At 41.0% G+C, this 19,345-nt stretch overlaps 1 long non-coding RNA gene across 1 annotated transcript; it reads right to left on the reverse strand.

Moving 5' to 3' along the window:
* Positions 1–1,797: 1,797 nt before the first annotated feature.
* LOC107210926 lies at positions 1,798–11,100 on the reverse strand. The gene is made up of 2 exons (XR_001524038.3): positions 10,835–11,100; positions 1,798–2,541 (listed from the first exon to the last, which is right to left on the reverse strand). It is a non-coding gene; the product is annotated as an uncharacterized LOC107210926 (long non-coding RNA).
* Positions 11,101–19,345: the final 8,245 nt, after the last annotated feature.

Consider the following 19,345-nt stretch of genomic DNA (forward strand, 5'->3'; position numbering starts at 1 on the left):
CCTACATTTTGGCAGGTGGCAGAGATGTTCTGCTTGTTTCTCCTGCCCAGACTTCACCCTTCAGTGCTCCACTTGTTCCCTGCACACCTTGAGTCCTGCCTGTCACTCTCTGCCTCTGTGTCCTGAGCCCCTCTGAGCAGTTTTCATTTCTCTGGGCTACAGTGTCTCTCTCTGTTTCATATTTGAACCTATCCCTTCCCTTCCATATCTGCACTTATAAAGTATCGCTTCTTTTCTGGTATTACTTACTCCTAATCACTCTGTAATTACATTGTGGAGCCCTGTCGAGCTCCCAGGAACAAAGCTCATATGAAGGATGCAAAAATGGACCTCTATCTCAGGGGAAATTGTGCTATGGCAGAGATGAGGAAGTTGTTTGATCATTAGCCTTATCTAGAATAAATTGCACATAATAACTTTTAATATTTTCTATCAGACTTGGTTCCTCAGACAGACAATTTTTTTTTTAAATTAAGCTATATTTAACTGAATTATCTATGTACCTCTGAGTCCTCAAAATAAGGTACTTAAATGTGCATTAAAAAATAAACAAATCACTAGTTCACTGAATGTGGCCCTTGTTTCACTGCCCTTGACACAGGCTTTAGAACTCCAAACTTTTGTATTGACTTAAGATAAATGCTGCAAGACCACAAGCAATGCATTGTTCTTATTGTGCCCAATAATCTAGTCCTTTTATTTAAATATGATATAAGTAATCCCAGAGCCAATGAAAGCACGGAATGACTAGGTGCTACGTTCCAGAAATACTGTATTGCATGGAAGAGTTTAACTCCTTATCTGAAAAACAGTTGGCTGTGACCGTATTAACAATTATATTATCAGTTTTCCTTGGCAACATTTATGTGTCAAAATGTATCATGGGTTTCACAGCTTAGTTCCAGAAATAGGCTGTGGTCCGCCTGACATCATACCTTCCTCCCTAAAACCCGTTTATTTTTATTTTTTTTGCTTTTCATCCTTCCATGAACACTTGTGCTCCCAGCCCTACACTGGAGCCACTCAGGCCATTAAGGCTTAATGAGATCTTCCCAGCTTCCAGCATCCCAGTTTGGCAGGAGGCTTGAGAAGTTGACCAAAGCCGCACGTTTTGTGCCGGAGAGCTGGGGACCTGGCGGCTCTGCTGCGGCAGGACAGGAGAAACGTGTTAAAGCCGTGAGCACCGGGCACAGCAGGGGCTGTGGGTGACTGAGAGGGGCTGCTGGTTCCCTGTGTGATGTTAAAGGATAAAAATGTATCAGGATTGGGAGGAACAACTCCCTCCCTCCATCCGCGCCCCGCGATGAGCTGTGCCATGGCTCCGCCAGCGGCACGGAGCAGGGGGAAATTATGAAAAGCCAGGAGCAGACAGAGCTGAAATCCTCCTCTCCAAAGCCTAGCTGGGCTTTTTAAATACTGAGGAACAGGATTCTTACAAAGGAAGCCTTACAAAGCGGCATTGTGAAACTGCATTGCAAAACTCGATTATGTGAAGTTGCAAACAGCTACGCAACAATGTTGTGTTGGAGACTGGGTGTCCTTCAGTGATTCACCAGCAAACATTGCACTGCCTTCTAGATTTTTTTAAATTTTATTTTATTTTTATGTCTTTTCAATTTTTTCACAAGTCCATATTAAGAAAATAATTCTAGAATGCTTTTATTTTATTCAAAGAAGAAAGGATATAAGGGATTCTGCCAATCCTTTCCTTCAAAAAGTAACAAGGATGAAGTATAACTAAAAAGATGTAATATGTTGTTATGGTCAGTTTAATGTCTTCATGAAAGAAACCACAGGCCAAAATATTTTCCTTTATTTTGAAGAAGCAATTTCCCAGATCTCAACATAACTGGCTTTTACCTTCAAAATCTAGGAAGTTATAAGATGGGGTAAAAAAAGAAACCAAACAAGCAATGAAACTCCAGCACTGAATTGAAAAGTTGTCTTAGGAATCATTCAGAAAAACTAAAACAACTAAGCTAAACTTTGAAATTGAGTGTTTGGAACACATTAAACTCTGGGACAGTGTTACTCAAGGTTTAGCCATTCCAGTTTTGATTTCATTTACTTTGGAAAAGAGCTCAGCAGCAGTGAAGTTAAGGCATTTCTGTCAGAAGTTGAAGAGAAGCTTTATAACATACTTTAAGATCTTTAGGGGTTTTTTGGAAGCTTCTGTATACTTCATGCAAACAGCTCTTCACTGGACAAATAGCATCTGAATATTGGGATGTTCCTATTAATTGCTACAGAAGTTTGTAAGTGACACACAGCCCAAAATAAAGATATATTTTAAAAATTCTTGACTTTTTTTTCTTTTCCATTTCCTTTTTTTTTTCCCTCCAAAAGCCAACAGCATAATTAAAAAAAAAAAAAGAGAGAGAGGGGGAGGGGGGGAAATACAGTGGAACTGCAGAACAAACAAGATGGCAAAATAACACAACTATTTTTTAATAAGCTGGGAATTTGCCTCAGTATGCAGTTCTTGGAGGAGAGGAAGTTTCTGTGAGCTGGCCAGATTCCCTGTTGCAGACATATGGACACCTGGAAGAAAAGACAAAAGAAAGTTTTATTCTTGTGTAATCCTAAGTTCAGTGACAAGGATAAGTACCCCTTATTCAGGAAAGCTTGAAAGATTGCAGAACCTGTAAATTGTAGCTTTTACTGGTTAAATGGTAAAGAAGCATAAACCTGGGATCTTTACTCTTCCTGTGATGCAGGATAACTCCTGTAACATTGATGGAGCTACAGAGTTGGAAAGTTGTTTTTGAAAGGATAGTACAGCTGGTGAAAATAAAATATACTGGGAAAAGTGAAGGGGAGATGGGGAGGGAGAGGAAGGGGAAATTCTATAAATAAAACCTGTATTTGAGACAAGTTCTTCTTGATCTTTAATGAGTTATGTTTCCTAAGGGAAGAGAGGAATAAGAGCTGTTATGAGGGAGACAATAGCTTGTTGAAAATTCAGAAGATATTTTCCAGGGCCCCAGCCTTGAGGCTGAACAGTAACAGAGCTGGACTCACCCAAGGACAAATTACAAGATTAATGTGGAGAGCTATAAAATCCAGAAGAGAAGAGAGATGCAGAGGTATGTTCCTCTCACTGAGACTAAGCAAGGGATAGAGGAGGATTAGAACCTAAACATTGCTCATGTGTCAACTTTTCTTCAAACCTAAGCTGTGGAAAGCTTCTTAGCTCTGGGATGATTTTGCTGGTCTTTCTAAACCTTAATTACTTAGCTATTAATTCCCTATCATCATTATTTATTTTAATCTATTACAGGGAGGCTTGGACCAGCTGAGAAGAGGTTGGGAGGGAGCTCTGGGGCACCAGAGACTCTGTTGCAATAACATTTTGCTGTGGGGGTCCAGGACAAGAAGAAAAATCATTTGATGCAGTTTATTCTGTTTATTCTGGGCTCTGTTATATTTTATTCTGGGCTCTGTTTTAGGATGAGATGACCTGAATTATACCTAAATATTGGCAATTGGCCTCAGCTGTTTTACAGGGTTCTCTGGTAGATCTAGGCACTCTTGCTGGGGACATCTGTGATGAAAAAGCAACATCCAAAGAGCTATCCTGCTTCGTCAAATGTTCCCTGAGCTACGTGTGTTATTAAACACCTTCAGTGTGTCAGTCATCTTTTGTTCTTGGGATGCACTGGGGCATGATACAGAACCCTCCCTTGATACAGGAGTGCTGGAAATGGACATTCATTGCTGCTTTTGACTTTAAAGTGAGCTGAAACTCAAGAAACAAGAAGGAAAGTGAGGAATTCTCAAACCTTCTTAATGCACAAAAAAGGAAGGGGTGTATCCCCTTCCCTTGTAGAGGTTTTCTTTAAAATGAAGTCATTCTATTTTGAGCAAAGCATGTGCTAATGTGTGTGGAAATGTGTCACTCAATGAGGTGTTACCCATCAGTTGTAACATTCCATTTTTAAAGGAAATGTGTTTTGCCATCAGGACTTGCAGCACTAACGTGACCAATACTCAGTTTCATACTCCATGATCTGCAAGTACATCAACTTAAACTGCAAGGCTGGTGTTAGGAGGGAGCATGTTTATCTAAAGGCAACACAAAAGTCACACACCCAGGCTGCAGGTGTTTTACTGGAGTGCTTCAGAGGCACTTTCTCATTAGGGGTTGACACAGATGTGTCTGTACATTTCAGAAATCATATTGGGTTACCAAACCTCTTGACATGTGCTTGCTGGGAGGCATTACAAATATTACCATCCCCCTCATGAAGTGCTTGGATAGGCTGTGTGTGTGTCTCAGTGCAAGTACAGCTCCTCAGGGGATGTTTGTGTGCCCTTGTGACCAGACTTGAACTGCTTGTGGATGGCCCAGCCTCTGGCACAGGTAAGGATGGGGAATGCAACCACCCAAATGACCTCTTTCAGCACTGGACTTTGTTTCTCTCACAGGGTCTGAGAAACAGAGCATCCACCAGTAAAAGGCACCTTTGCACTTAGAAATAAATATTTTCATGATATCCCCCAAATATTTGATGAAGGAAGAAGTACTGAAAAATGTACAGCTCTGAAGGCACCTTCTTCCCACTGGCACCCTGGAAACAGATGCTGAGGGAGCCAGTAGGACTTCAGATCCACAGAGCCTCTATTTATCTGTCCATGAGACAAAGGAAGTAGTGAATCTCTTCATGTTCTGAGTATTGTGAAAAAGGAGGAGGTGGAGAAAAGTGTCCTCTCAGAAGGACCTGCCACACTCAGCTGAACCTGCTAAAAGACACAGCCTTACTAAATCAGTAGTTGAAATAGAAACATCAGATGTCCACCCCCATGGATTGATGGTGGACACCAGAAGTGGGGCTGCAGGGAGCAGGTAACAGCACTCCTGCTCTGTCTGGAACATCGGATTTACGCCGTCACACACATCCTGTTCTTGGGTGTCACAAGTCAACTTGTGTCAAGAAAGTTCATTTGTCAAACACATCTGTTGACTTTTCTGAGTAAGTTGCACAAGATGCTCACCTCTCCTTTCTAAAAAAAGGATTGTGTTGCAGCCAACATTGCCATCAGAGCTCAGGAACCAAGAAACGTGTGGCTCATCTCCAAGGGGCTTTCCCCCCCGGTTCCTCACAATTGACAAAGAAGCCAATGTTGTTTAAGAGTAAGACAGGATGACAAATCCATGCATGTGCTCTACTTTGTAGCTGTCTGAGCCTGCTGCTGCAGAGTTGTCTTAAGAATGACGGCATTATTATATATTTCCTGGCACAGACAATCTAAACTGATGCCCATTTTCTTCCATCTGCCCTGGGAACTGCAAGGAAAAGAGCACACAATTGAATTGTACCCAGGATGGATTAAAACAGGAAATATCATCTAAAATGATGGAAAAGTTGGTTGTCAAGAAAAAAAAATTAAAATAATAATTGAAAATATTAACAGTGGATGTAAAACTGGAAGAATCTCAGTAGAGCAATTGTGATGTGTTATGTCACAGTGTGGCCCAGATTACTTCAGTTCATTCAGTGACATTTTCTGGGACATCTACAAGCATGAAATAGTTGGGTAAGGGATTGATTTCTTGTGCAGTTTGAAATATGAATCCAGCAAAGGAAATCCCAACCAATTAGAAAAGAAACACAGACAGGTGCCCATCAAAGAATCACAGCACAGTCTTAATGTTTGTCAGGGTTCACCTAATAACAAATGACAGATGAACCCAGTCCATCTCCTCGGGGGAGCTGTGGGGCTGTAGGCAAAGGAAGCCAAGCTGAGCCATGGAGGGGTCCCACACAGTTCACTGGGGCCAGAAAGAGCTGCTCTCCTGTGCCTGAAACCTCCCCTCTCCAGGGAGTCAGGCTGTAAAGGAGCTTGCTGTGGAAGCTGCTACTGCACAGTTAAGATCTGATAAGAGGGAGAGACAAACCAGAGCCAGCTAACAGCTCTTTCCTCCTCCTGGTTCTGCCACTTCCCTCTGGCTGCTCTTCTCCCACACTGTGAGCAAGGACAGAGAAATATGGATCTGCAATTGTATGGAAACTCCTTGTAACCTCTGACATTACTGCCAGCTCCTCATATCTTAGAAGGCTACTTAAATTACAATAAAACAGCTCAGAAGTCCCCCCTTCTTCCTCCTGTTTCCTGTAAGTAGAATTAAGCTCTGCCCTGACTCCCATAAAAGCTGTGGGTTTATGAGCTACCTGCATGTCAAGAAATTCCTCGAGGGAGATCCATTAATGAGCGAGAAGCAGCAGCACTGAGCAAGCTGGGGAAGAGTTTGCACCTGGAGGAAAGGTCTGATGGGATCATCACTGAATGGTGATGATGAAGACAGGAGTGTGTCCTTGGGTGTCTCTGTGAAATGGAACTTGGGCAGGCTACCTTAGCTGACCCTGCTTGAGGATGGCTTGGACAAGGTGACCTCCAGAGCCCCCTTCCAACCTCAACCACTCTGTGATTCTGTGAGCACAATGATGAACTTTGTTTTGTCCAATTTATGCAATTTCTTGCTGCCTTCATATCCCATGGCTGTAGCCCCCATTTCCTACACTTAGTTACCCATTTTCTGTGTTAGACAAACAGAAAGACCTCCCTGCCTCACGCATGTTTTCTGCAGAGACTTGCCCCAAACATCTCTTACCTTGACAGACCTGTAAATCTGATGGCATTCTCCATTTGGCTTGGGGGAGAGGGTCTGTGGGGAGATGAGGGACTGGGGACTGGAATATTTTATCTATTTTGCTTCCTAGGGTTGAATATATTGCTTTTTCTTGGTTTAGACTGGCAATTTTCCCACTGACACCCTGGGTGGTAACATGGCCACGCAGAATTCAGACTCCCCATTGGGCTCACTGGAGACAGAATTTCAGCCAGACACTTCTGTCACATTGCCCTAGGTCAGCTCTAACATTTAGGACCCTTGAAAAAGACATATAGGACCCCTAAAGCTTCTTTTCCCACCAAAATAACTGATTTAGAAAGATCTGCTCTTTGACTCCTGGAAAATTATTATCTGTATTCAGAGGGTTGCATATTCTAACTGAAGGTTTCGTTAGATGATCTGATCTCCTCTATGACTCACTCAATGCCATTTAACTACAGAGTTCTCTAATTCCTTGATTAAGGAATGTCTTATCTGTAGGCATCTAGTCACCATCTGAGGACTTGAGGAGACAGACAGATAAAAAACACTCCTTCATCTCTTTGCTGTATCTCTTCCTTAGACTTCAGTCCTTTACATCCTCTTTACAATCTGTCAATGAATGAGAATATGAAATACAGGGAGAGCTTAGTGATTCAGAATCAAAATGGATGGTGTCCCTCAAAGTCAGGGGCATGTGAAACTTATCAATATGTATTCAAGTGTTTTTAATTTGGGGAGAAAATTTCAGTAGGGTCATTTGGGAAAATAAACAAACTTGCTTTCACATTGCTGAGATTTTCACTTTGTTTTTCAGTTATCAAAACATGCCAGCCAGCTCAGAGACTAATGAGAATTCCACCCACCAAAACCAAATTATGTTCATAATGAATAGAATTGGTTGAAACTTCTGAATTTTGAGTTCTTGATGAAAGTGTGTCGATCACTTCAGTTTTCGAACAGGAAAGAACAGATTCTGATGTAAATATGGTCAAAGACTCTTTTCCATTCCATACTGTGTAATTAATAACATGTTGAGTTGGGTTTGTTCATTTTTTAAGTACAGAGATCTTCACAAAAGCTGTGGTTGATGCTGAATTAGGATATGGTTCATATAAATGCAACACCCAGAGAAAGAAAGCCATAAATCAGACAGTCTAGTTTACGATCATAAAAAAAGTTATTACCTTTCCATTAATGCTTTGTCTTCACTAGAAGGGGAAAAAAAAAAAAAAGCTAATTTGTAAAAGACAACCAAAAATTTAAAATTAGTTGGTTGCAACTCATGCACCTATCCAAACTCCACAAGCATTCAGCTATTTTAGTGTAAAAATATTTTTTTCCTTCTGTCAAGTCATATGCTAAGATCAGGAGGAAGATATGGAAAAGGTCAGTAAGGATCAATTTTTAAGAGGGACAGATTTCTCATTAATGAGTGCAATAGACTGATCACCACAGAAAGAATAAAATTTAGTGATTGTATCTAAGAAGTATGAATGTTTTTCTTGTCAAATGTCATTCCCTTTAGGACTTGGCAATAGTAACTTACTGCAATTTTCTTTCAAGTGAATTTCAGCTGGTCTGTGACTCTGTGTGTAATCGTTTTCTCATGATGGTAGTAAAATTTGACATATCAACTGTATATTTATAATGGAAATAAACTTCATTATGAGTCCCCAAAGGGACCTGATCTAAATCTCTCTGAATGAAAAATGGAAAGACTCCCATTGACTTCTCTGATCTTTGGTCAAACTATTGTAGCTGTAGAATTCTCTCACTTTGCCTCTTTATGCTGTGCTTTTGGAAAGCACACATATTTTAAATCTGTGTATCCGAGTCATCTTTTGTTCTGTTCCCATTGTCTCACAGAGCATGAGAGGCGCACTTGCAACATAAAACTGAAAAATTATCGTCTTGTTTCAGTGCTCTTTTCTTGGCAGCAGAGTGTACAAGTATGACAGGGCTAAAATCCCAAGTTTACATTAGGCTGAAGGGAGTGAATTTCACAGGAAGGTAACTGCTGACTTCTGTAGCATCATGACCAGTTTCAGGGGAGCAGAATTTGGCCCCATTTCTGCAAAATAACTGTGGCTTTCCTTAGCAGTCTGATCATGTCGTAATTCACTTTAATGCTCATGTATACTGGCCCAAGGGCTTATATAATTATTATGCCTGTCTCATCATGAAAGATGGATAACTCACACCTGAATACAAGAGTAGGAACTTGTTGTTTTGTTTAGATTTTAAACATTTTAAAATCATTATTAAATGAGCAAATTACAAATGCCCTGCAGAAGAGGGAAGAGGGTACAAGTCAAAGCTCTCTGGGTACTTCTTACTACTCCTGCTATGGGTTTTGAAGAGTAATAATTCATTAGAAGGAAACACTGAATAATAGGATTGTGGTGAATTTATCTGCATATAATGCAGGGAGTCAAAAACAAAGAGAAACTCATTTGACATAAACTGCATTCCAGTGGGATTTCAGAATATTTCATAGATCAATTAATACTTTACCCTAAGCCACAGGATGTCATATTCATGAGGGACCCTAATTATGCAGATATGTGTCAGGAGTGTTATTTACATAAAGGTTTCTGAATAACACAGATGATCATTTCTAGTTATGATAAAGTCCCAGAAGGTGGGTCTCCCTTGACTGGGAAGCAGAGAATCCCACATTAGCTGAGCCTGCAACACACATGAAAGTGACAAAAATCAAATATCCTATGAAAACAAGTGTCAGGAAGATGAAGATACCACTGAGGGAAGTGGGTAGAAAAGATCTCTTTCACTTCCAGAGCCTTATACCAGGGTCTTTGGAGGTTTGAAAATGGAAGTATTAAAACCCTGGGCTGTGGTAAAATGAAGAGGCTGTAGACATGGGATAAATCAAGACTCCTTGTGAAGGAAATGTGCCATGCTGGTGGAAAAGCACTCAAGGGCACTGAGAAAGCTGTTTCCAGTCATTCCACACAAATTGCACAGCTCCCTTCTTACCTCACTGGATACATTCAGACCTTCACCATTACCTGGTGTATATTTAACTTTGTAGGGGTTTTTTCTGATTCATTTAATACTTGAGCAGATAACTATTATAAACACTGTGAGTATGGTTTTTTGTAGGAACTGAAAGCAGTAGGAGTATGGGGCTGCAAAAGGCAGTTTCTTCCTTTTATTTTCCCTATACTCCATGTTAATGACCTTAATTTTCTTTCTTCTCCAGCCATATCAGCAGAATTTGTATTAAGATAGGTACTAAATGACTGCATTATTCAAGGCCAGCTCCACTCCTGGGGTCACTGTTCCAGCTGACTGAGTGTAGAGCTATAACATCCTCCCTCTTCACAATGAATACGTGACAATTAGATCAGCTTTACCTCCTGCGAGGAAGAGGACGAGACAAGGGCTGAGTGTCCACATCCTGCCTTCTCTGACTCAGGAAAAACCAAGTTTTGGGCTGCCACTCAGGCAACTTCTGCTCCTCTGCTGCTTTCCCACAGTCACTTAATGCTGAGACCTACAGCTTTTCTTTCTCTGTCACCCTGACAGCTGACATCATGTGCAAAAGAGTTTGGGAATTACAAATATTATAAAATCCAAAGTCCTCCTTTGTGGCAAAGAAAAACAGATAAAAGCTAAGGAGGCCAGAAGCTCTCTGCTACAGACTGTGCTGATTCAGTTATCCCTGTCAGCCATGGTCTTGTACTTATTTTTCCATGTAAGGGAAGGTTTTAGCTGGAGGACACTTGGGTGGATGCTAATTGACCTGTCCTGGCTGCAAGAGCTCTTATCCTTGTGGCAAAGCTAACTCTAAACCAATATCATCCATTTGGAGTTGGTTTGCAACCCAGCCCAAAGGGAAAGCTCAGGTTTAGGTAAGGCTGTGCTCTGCTTTGTGCTGTAATAGTGCTCAGAGAGGCTGCAGCAACATTCCTGAAACCATCCCTCCATAAAGCCTTGTGACCTGCTGAAATTCAAGTCAAAATCACACCTGGAGCATCTTCCGCAGTATTTGATGAGTAAAATTCAATAAACTGAGTTTCTATCAGTTATTCCCTACAATTTTCCTCATAACAGTTTTCTTACATTTTGTCTGAATTCTGCCCCGTCCTCCATGGTACTCTAACGAGAACAAAACACAGCTCAGTCCTGTCATCTGCTTAATCTTTATCTACCATTACCAGTCACCTTCCATGGCTGACCAACTTTGATCCTTACCTTTTGTCAGATGTTTGTTCTCTTGGTGAAGCACCTTGGTGCATCTTGTTGAAAACAACTCCAAGGATTTGCAGGAAAGCAAAGGGAAAATTCAGGCTGAAAGGAGGTTCTGACTGTAAACTCCTGAGGATGGCAGGGAGTAAAAAAAACAGGGTGATTTGTCCCACTGAAATGTTTCAACTGAGTTTGCAAAATCATGATTGGCAACTGTGGAGCAGGCAAGTATCAAAGGGAAGCAGGGGTTAAAGGGAGAAAGCCAGTAAAAGAATGTATCCTTTGTGCAGGGAGGTTATGCATTTAACAGATCTCCACAGAGTTACTTAATAACACACCAGATGCCAGCGTCCTTTCTGAAAATGGAATCAGAAGTTCAATGTCAGGATGTTTGCAGGCATTCCTCCTGGCTGTCCCTACTTGTGCCACAACAGCTCCAGCTTTTCTCTCTTCTCAGTGCTCCTGCCGTGGATGGATGTAATTGTTGTGGCTCTGTTTGCCATGGAGCAAAGGGACATTTGTGTGCCACGGGATCTCTGGGGACAGAGCCCTGCCATTCCAGCTCTGCTGGAAAAGGGGGAGATTTCAGTCAACCCTCTCCTCTCAGCCACCAGGTCTTGCACTTTACCAGGGGCTGTGAGTAAAGCTGAGCAGGATGAAAATCATTTCCCCGGCACTAATCACATTAAGGATTTCAAGCCTGGATGCCAGGAGGGTGATGAATAAGAGCTAAACCACCTTGATGGATCTGGAAGTTTTGCTGGAATTTCCCTTGCTCTGAAAATGCAGTCCAGCCATGATAAGAATTGCCACAGCTTTCTTCACTGATGGACCTTCAAAGAGATTCCTCCTTCAAGGTGTGTCAGACAGGAGATTCTGAGGAGGAGGGGGTATTGGGCTTTGCTGAGGCAGTAGTTAAAATTTTAATTTTATCTCCTGTCATGAACACAACAAAGCTGCCCCTCTCATACAGCTCTGCCAGACCATTTCAGAGACAGACTGGCTGAAGCCACCCACTCCACCTCCTGCAATCCTCCCTCTAAAACACTCTGTATCAAAATGGTTTGTGAAGCAGCTGGCCCAAATTCTCCATCAGCACCTCGCCTTATTTCTTCTCCTTAGCCCAGCACTTTCAGGAGTCTTTACAAATATTAATGCAGGACTAAATATCTGCTGTGACCTTACTGGGAAACTGAAATTCTGGGAAAGATGGAATGTGTTTGCAAATTTTAAATCTTCTTTAGTGATTTTATTATTATTATTATTATTATTATTATTATTTCTTCATGAGCAACAGGGCATTAAACTGATTAGATGTTTTCTTGATTAACTTCATTGATTCACAGTTGGGATTTACTCACAGGAACCAATTCCTGTTCCTCCACCAAGTCCAGCACCATTAGCTCTCCCTTGCTCTCAGCCAGGATTTTTTACCTTTACTCAGGTCCTTCCTCAGGACTCTGATGAAATAAATTCCCATCCAGTTATTGTTTGACCTGCAGAGGGTTTCATATGTATCAAGTTTTTATTTTGCAACCCACAGACTACTTTGGTTTTTTGGTTTAAATATGCTCTAGATGTAGGACCACTCTTATTCTTGCATGAATTTGCCAGCAGATTATGAAAGCTACCAATGGAATGAAAATGGTGTTAAACAAAAAAATTGAAGACTCATCTAATCCCATGTCAACACAACACTTCAAATAGGGCCTAAAAAACCACAGTTGGGTTTTACATGAAATTGAGAGGCACATTTGCTAAAAAATAAGCGACACAAAATATGTGTGCACTTCAAAGCAGCTGACCCTTGGGCACATCAGCCTGTGGTCACATACATGAAAGCAGAGAAAGCTGTGTTATTTCTCTGGACTGACAGACGTGTTAAGAGGCACCTGGGTAACGAGCCAGCACTTTCACTGCTGCTCCAAGCTCATCTTGGCTGCATCTGCTCAGTAAACAGAGGTCTGTGGGAACAGAAAGATTCCCAAATTTGTCTAGCTTTTTTCCAAGTGCAATCATTTTTCTCTCTGAATTCCTGAGTCCTCTTCTGAGAGGTTGTCAGAAAGAACAAATGGAAACAATACTTTTTTCACAGATGGGAGGAAATCTGAACTAGACAGATCCCACCCACTCTACATGTTTCACCTTTTTTCTACCAGTCAAGTCACAACTCTGCTTTGAGCAGATCCTTTGCTTGTACTGCATTTGAGTTGTAGGTGAAGCCTCACTGCTAAGGAAGAGCAAGACTCCCCTGAGTCATCAGATTAAGCACTTTAGTAGCTTAACACTTCCAAGATGCTTTGGAGCAAAGGTGTGAGGATCTAATTTGGTCTTAAATTTCAGTCTCTGATTCTATGGGCTCTTGTCTCCTGAGCCATCAGGAGGAGTGGAACAATAGGGGTGGTGAGAAGCTTTCCTCAGGAACTCTGACAGGGATATTATCTACCTAATGGGATTAGTATGGTAAATACCTTTATAGTGCACAGCTAAATAAGGTGAGACCATGGAACAAATAAATAAATACATTTTTTCTTAAAGAGCCAATGTGATTGAAATACGAATCTCCCTGTCTGCCTGCACTTGTGATCTTATTGCCAAGTGCTCCTTGGTCCTGTATAAAAGAAGGGGTTTTATTAGCTTCCCTATCCTGTATATTCATTTTACCTCCTCCCCAGCTCCTCACCTCAGCTGACTTATGACAGACACCATCCACCCCATCTGGAAGAAAAATAAACAGTCCTTGTGCCCTCATTGTAAAAAAGCAAATTTAGCTGGTGCTCCAAAGCCCTGAATGGGGAGAAATTGATTGATTTACAGTACAAGCAATCTCATGAGGAGTCCCTTATATCATCAGGTTGTAGGTTTAATTCTATTGAAAATAACTTTTTCATCCCCCAAGCATAAATTAATGACTCAGTAATTTACTGAGTCAGTAAATGCTAAATCTTTCAGTAGAAGAGAAGAGGTGAAAAAGTATTCTTCAGAGAAGCATTAATGTGTTGTCCTCTTGATTTGGTGCAATAATCACATTAATTAAGGCAATTTTAATTAAATTATTTTCACTTAGACTGACTCCCCAAATTGCAGTTATTAAGGATAAGAGCACTAATGGCTCATCTATGGTGCAGTGAGTTTTACTAACAGCTGTGTTAGCTACGGGAGCTTGCACCCCACAGGACTTTCAGACAAAGCAAGTGGGTGTGCTGCACCCACTGCACCGACAGAAATGTCACTATTGTCCACACTGGTTTTATTCCTGCTCTTTCTCCACAATAGCCCAACTCACTGTATCCTTGCCTTCTTTGTCTGGCCTGACATTTGGTCCCACACCACCAAACAGTGGCTGGTTTGAGGTAACCAAGCAGGAGCTTGTTGCACTTCAGGTTCTCTTTTTCTTTCTTTTCTAAACAGGTCTGCTTGATAACAGAGCAGTGAGGCATTTCTGAACACCACAGGGGCACCCACTGTGGAAAAGAAGCCCCTACCTATGTTTTTATGGTCTGTCCACACATGAAAAGATGCCTTTATACAAGATGTCCTTCTCCGTACTCTAAACATGAAACCTGTAATTAAATCGGAAAAACGAAGTTACCAAGCAGTAAGTACTAAAAAAGCTCACACTTCAATAGTGTTCTGTTTCTAGGAGCTCAGGTTCAGCCTGAAAGGATGGAAATGGTGCAAAAAAGCAGGTCACAGCTATTTCTAGAAATTGTGGAAGTGATTGGAGCCCCTTGACGCCAGGAGCTGGAATTTCCAGACAGTAAAGTGGCACTAAGGTAGACTGTGTCTGATGCCAAGGAGCTGGCAATTATTATTAATTCAACCTCAAGTAAGTGCATTTCAGGCAGGATTAAAAGGTTGAATTAAGACTACAATAGCATGGACAGTCAGTTAAGGGTGGAAGTCCAGGCTGGCCAGCCAAGCTCTGCCCTTTGGAATGTCTCATGGAAACCAGGCAAGATGGCATAAACAGAGGTCAAAATGATTTAGCCCTTGGAAGCCTTATTCTCCCTTTGTTTTGCAAATGAAGGCACTTCATAATATAGAAATTCTTGTGATTAGACTAGATGAAGTTTTTAATTACTTTTGCAATCTTTCTTACAGTCATCCTAATTCCATGTCTTTCACCAAGAGTTATTATGCATAGTCAATTAAACATGGAGTTAAAACTCCTTAAATTGCATACCATGGACAACACCGAGTAAATAAATAATTAGGGAGTTATTAAAATGCAAATTTATAACATAAAGGAGCAATTGTGGAATAATAAAGTATTTTACTCCATAACTTATTGACCATATCAGCTCTTCTGGTGGGTCCTTCTGCATTAATGTGAATGCTGCTGACACAAAAGACACAGCAGCAAAATGGTTTGTTTTGGTCAATGCCTAATTACTTACAGCTTTTAGATCCTGAGGTCTTGGTTTAATGGATTTTAATGGCCCAGGGGAAAAAAAGGAAGATCTCTGCACACACAAAAAATCTTCCTAAGATTCTGAAAAACAAATTTTTTCTTTACCCTTATGTATTTTCTCTATACTTATCTTTGTCTATCATTCAAAATTAGTAATTTTTTTTCCCCTTTTTTCTCAAATTTAGCTCACAGAAAAGGAACCATCATGTTTTCCAGATTTGTGTCAGTGAAGTCTGAGATTAAATGGAGCTTGGACATCAGAACTTGGCATAGATCCCATCAGGGCTGTGATTTGGGTCCTACCTGATGCATGGATTCCTGCTTTGGATTCATGCAGCTGCCTTTCACCTCCAGCTTCAGTTGTACAAATTCAGTGGATTTTGGACACAAAACTCAGCAATGGGACCACCCTGCCCAGGAGCTGAGCCAAAGCAACATCAGAGATTATCTTTCATGGGCAAGCACATTTTAATCTCTTCAAACATAAGTCATTGGATGTTCACAGATGAAGGTGTTTTGAAATGCTGTCCAGGGAAGTCTTTGCAGTGCTTTGTGTTGTTTCAGGGCCTCTTTTGTCCTGTTCAAATCATGAAGGGACAATTTACAGCTCATGCAGTAAGGCATGCTGTGTGTGCTGAATGAATTTTATTCATATAAGGAACTGACTCAGATTTCTTAAGCTGATAGTGTTTTCAGTATTACCTTAAAAGTCCTCTATACGATGCTGAAAAAAAATAAATTGAAACCTAGTTTATTATAAATACATTTTTCAAGATGTAATAGGAAATTTCTATGTGTTTCTGCTCATACAAATGATATTGGCATTATTTTATTGACATTGATTCCAGCTTTGTTGCAATAACTTTCTTCTGATGCTGTGTTCTTTGCTATGACTTGGCTAGACTTGCCTAGAAAACCAAAATTAGAAGAAGAGTTGCATCTCAGAAAGTATTTATTGCTATACTAATTACATATAAAAGTAATTTATACAAATCATATATTGCAAAATTCCTCCAGGAAAAATAAAAAACCCCCACATAGTAGCTGGAATAAAACAGCTGGTTACCTTTCAGTTTTATTGGCATGTACAATGTGATTGCATCAAGCCAACTGCTCAGCTAATGAAAACTAGCAAAGCTCTATTGCCTCCAGTACCACTGCTTCAACCAGAAATAAATCTTTGGCTCTTTCATTGTATGTGCAAGGCAAATAAATTTAGGGATTTTTTTTTATATTTATTTTTTTTAAGATCATTGCTTAAGGAGGGGACAAAAACACAAAAAAACTACTGGCTGAAAGTTTTCCCATGTAGGGAAGCAACACACCCCTGGGCAGGCACCTCCCTGTGGTTTGGTGTGGGATGGAAACTGGGCAAGGAGCAGGAGATGATCCCACACCTTGTGCAAAGTGTCCTGCCTATTATTTATTCAGTGTACTGATTATTATTTTAAAGCTTTTATGTTCTAGTTGCTCATGGCTGTGCCAGGTTGTGTATGTATATATATATATATATCTATATCTATATATCTATATATCTTTAGTCAGTGGAGCTTCCCCTAAATAAAACTAAAAATGCTTCTTAAAACCCCTGGAAGTTTGGAGGTACAAGCTTAAACCAGGCAAGACATGAGGAAAATTAATGAAAAAAGGAAAAACAGGACAGTGTACGTGTACTGTTATCTCTCCAATAACTTTAGTTATTGGATAATAACTAAATAAGGTTAGAGAGGATGCTCTTTAATAACCAATAAGGTTAGAGAGGATACTCAACTAATCATTGTACATTTTTCTTATTAAGACAAAAAAAAAAGTAAAAAACCACACAAAACCATGGGAATTAATGTAACTGGTTACAGTAAATTAAGGAAATCATGTGTAGCATTCTTTTGTGGAAAAAAGAAAATTCCTTTTCCTTAGTTCTCCATTTTCAGCTCTGTACATTGAAAAACCAAGTGGGTCATATCTAGTTAAATAGATATGTTAAATAGTTAAATACTCCTCTGACAAAGCAGTCCTGCCTGGTTTTAGGTAGCAGCAATCTGTAACTGATGTGATCAATACTTCCAGATCAGCAGCACACTCAAGGTGCTCTGTGAGGCTGTGAGAGCTTCATTTCAGCTCCCAGCTGGGAAAATTGCACCCAGAATTGTTCTTTTCTGCCCAATTTGGGTTTTCCCAGCTATGAAACAACTTCTCCATCTCCAGGTACTACTGGCTGGCTGAAATATGTTAATGAATGTAAGGTGCCAAGATGAGTCTGTGGACAGGTAAGTGAAATGAGAATTAAAACTCTTCATTTCATTAATGTCTCAGTCTTTAACTGCCTCTCCACACTAATAAAATGTTGGAAATATATAATGCACTCACATCATGTTGTCTTTCAAGCAAATGGTAAAAGAACCACAGTGACCAATTCAAAATATGCATGAATACATATAGTATGTTTACACTGGTAAACCCAGTCTGTTTGTAATAGGAAACATTTTTAGCAAATAATTTTATTTATAACTCCTGTGCAAGCATTCCAGACAGAGGTGGTCTGTAAATTCCAGAAGACTCTATTTAAAAGGGAATTCTTCAACTGAAAAATGAAACCAATAATAACTCCTTGAGGTGCTAGATAGTGCTGCAGCTGATACCAAGTGTTAATCTTTGGAGAAATGAACTCAATTTTGTTTTGACACTAAGATAATGCTCTATGATTTCACTGTGAAAGCATTATCCATCCCTGCTCTCTCTACCTCCAATAAAGTTTTACAAGCAATAAAAGGGCCTGGAGCTCAGATAGTTTCCTACTGGTGATGTTGGAGGTTTCCTTTTGATGCCTACTTGAGTTATTGCAAGGAACACTTCAGTGCCACTTGTCAATTCAGGTGTTTGGTCTGAGCTGCAGATTCTGGGGGTGGACAGGCACTGGGCATGGCACACTCATTAAAGGGAAGAATGTTCCCAGACAGGAGGAAATCCAGCTTAAATCTACCCTGAAAACAGCTCCTGTTTTCTGAGTACAGGTTCTTGTCTCCTTGGCTTCTCCCTTCAGAGGGTGGCAACGTGCCTTGTCCCCATGGCCAGGTGCTGGTGTCTTCCCCAGGTGGCAAAGCAAGAGCTGGCAACAGGCTTCTCCACGTTTATAATGACACTGGAGACTGGGAACTCCCACTTCCTACCCTAAATAACTCTCTTGGGGATGATCCAGTTTGTTCTGAGCCAAGCACCAAGTCTTTTCTAACTGGTGCCGCTCTCCTACTAAAGTAGCAATTAGGAGAAACACTGCCAATTAGCTAATTGCATTTCTCACAGCTGCCTCAGTACAGATTGCCTTATATGTCATAAACTTCTCCACGGTTTATAAATGACTTATCTCGGAAGTACTTTTTATAAGCAATGTGTTCATTTATATTTTAATTCCAGGAAAGTTGTTGGCTTTCCTGTTGCAGCCCGTGTAGAACAATGCACCCATCCAGATTTCCTCAAGGGTTTTGTTAGCCCTGTGCTCACAGAGACCTGAGCAAGAGCCACAGCACCCTCCAGCTCAGGAAATAAATCCCAGCTCCTGCTGCACACCAGGGAATATCCACGGGGACACATTCCACAAAGCCATGCTGCCTCCACTCTCCTTGAGTGTCCACCTCTGCCCACTGCCAGGAACAGGATATGGCTCTGTATGGCCTGGGAGAGCTGGAACTACCCAAAAATGGCAATTTTTTGCTTGTTACGTATTAAGATTTTAGCTGGAGTGCAGCAGCCATGTTACTCACTTCCTGCCCTTCCTCCTGGAGCCAGTTACAGGAAAGGAGGAACAATGCACCCTTGGGCACTTCAGTCCTCACCTGGCAGGCCACACAGGGCAGTGGTGGCACGTGGCACTGGGCCACTCACCCGAGCCCAGGACAGAGCAGGAGCAGGGGTGGAAGGGCCTGATCTGAGGGGATGTTCAAGATGATGCTCTTCAGACTGCCTAGGACTGATCTGAACTCCCAGACATCCTCAAACCTGCTTGATCCCGTGTAACAAAAGCTGTGGTTGAGCTGCTGCAGTGTCCACAGCCTGGAGCTGAAGGATCTGGTGTATTTTTAATCTGTTATCCATCCCACTCCTGCCCG

This window comes from Parus major, chromosome 14, assembly GCF_001522545.3.
Source record: "Parus major isolate Abel chromosome 14, Parus_major1.1, whole genome shotgun sequence".
NCBI classification, from domain to species: domain Eukaryota; kingdom Metazoa; phylum Chordata; class Aves; order Passeriformes; family Paridae; genus Parus; species Parus major.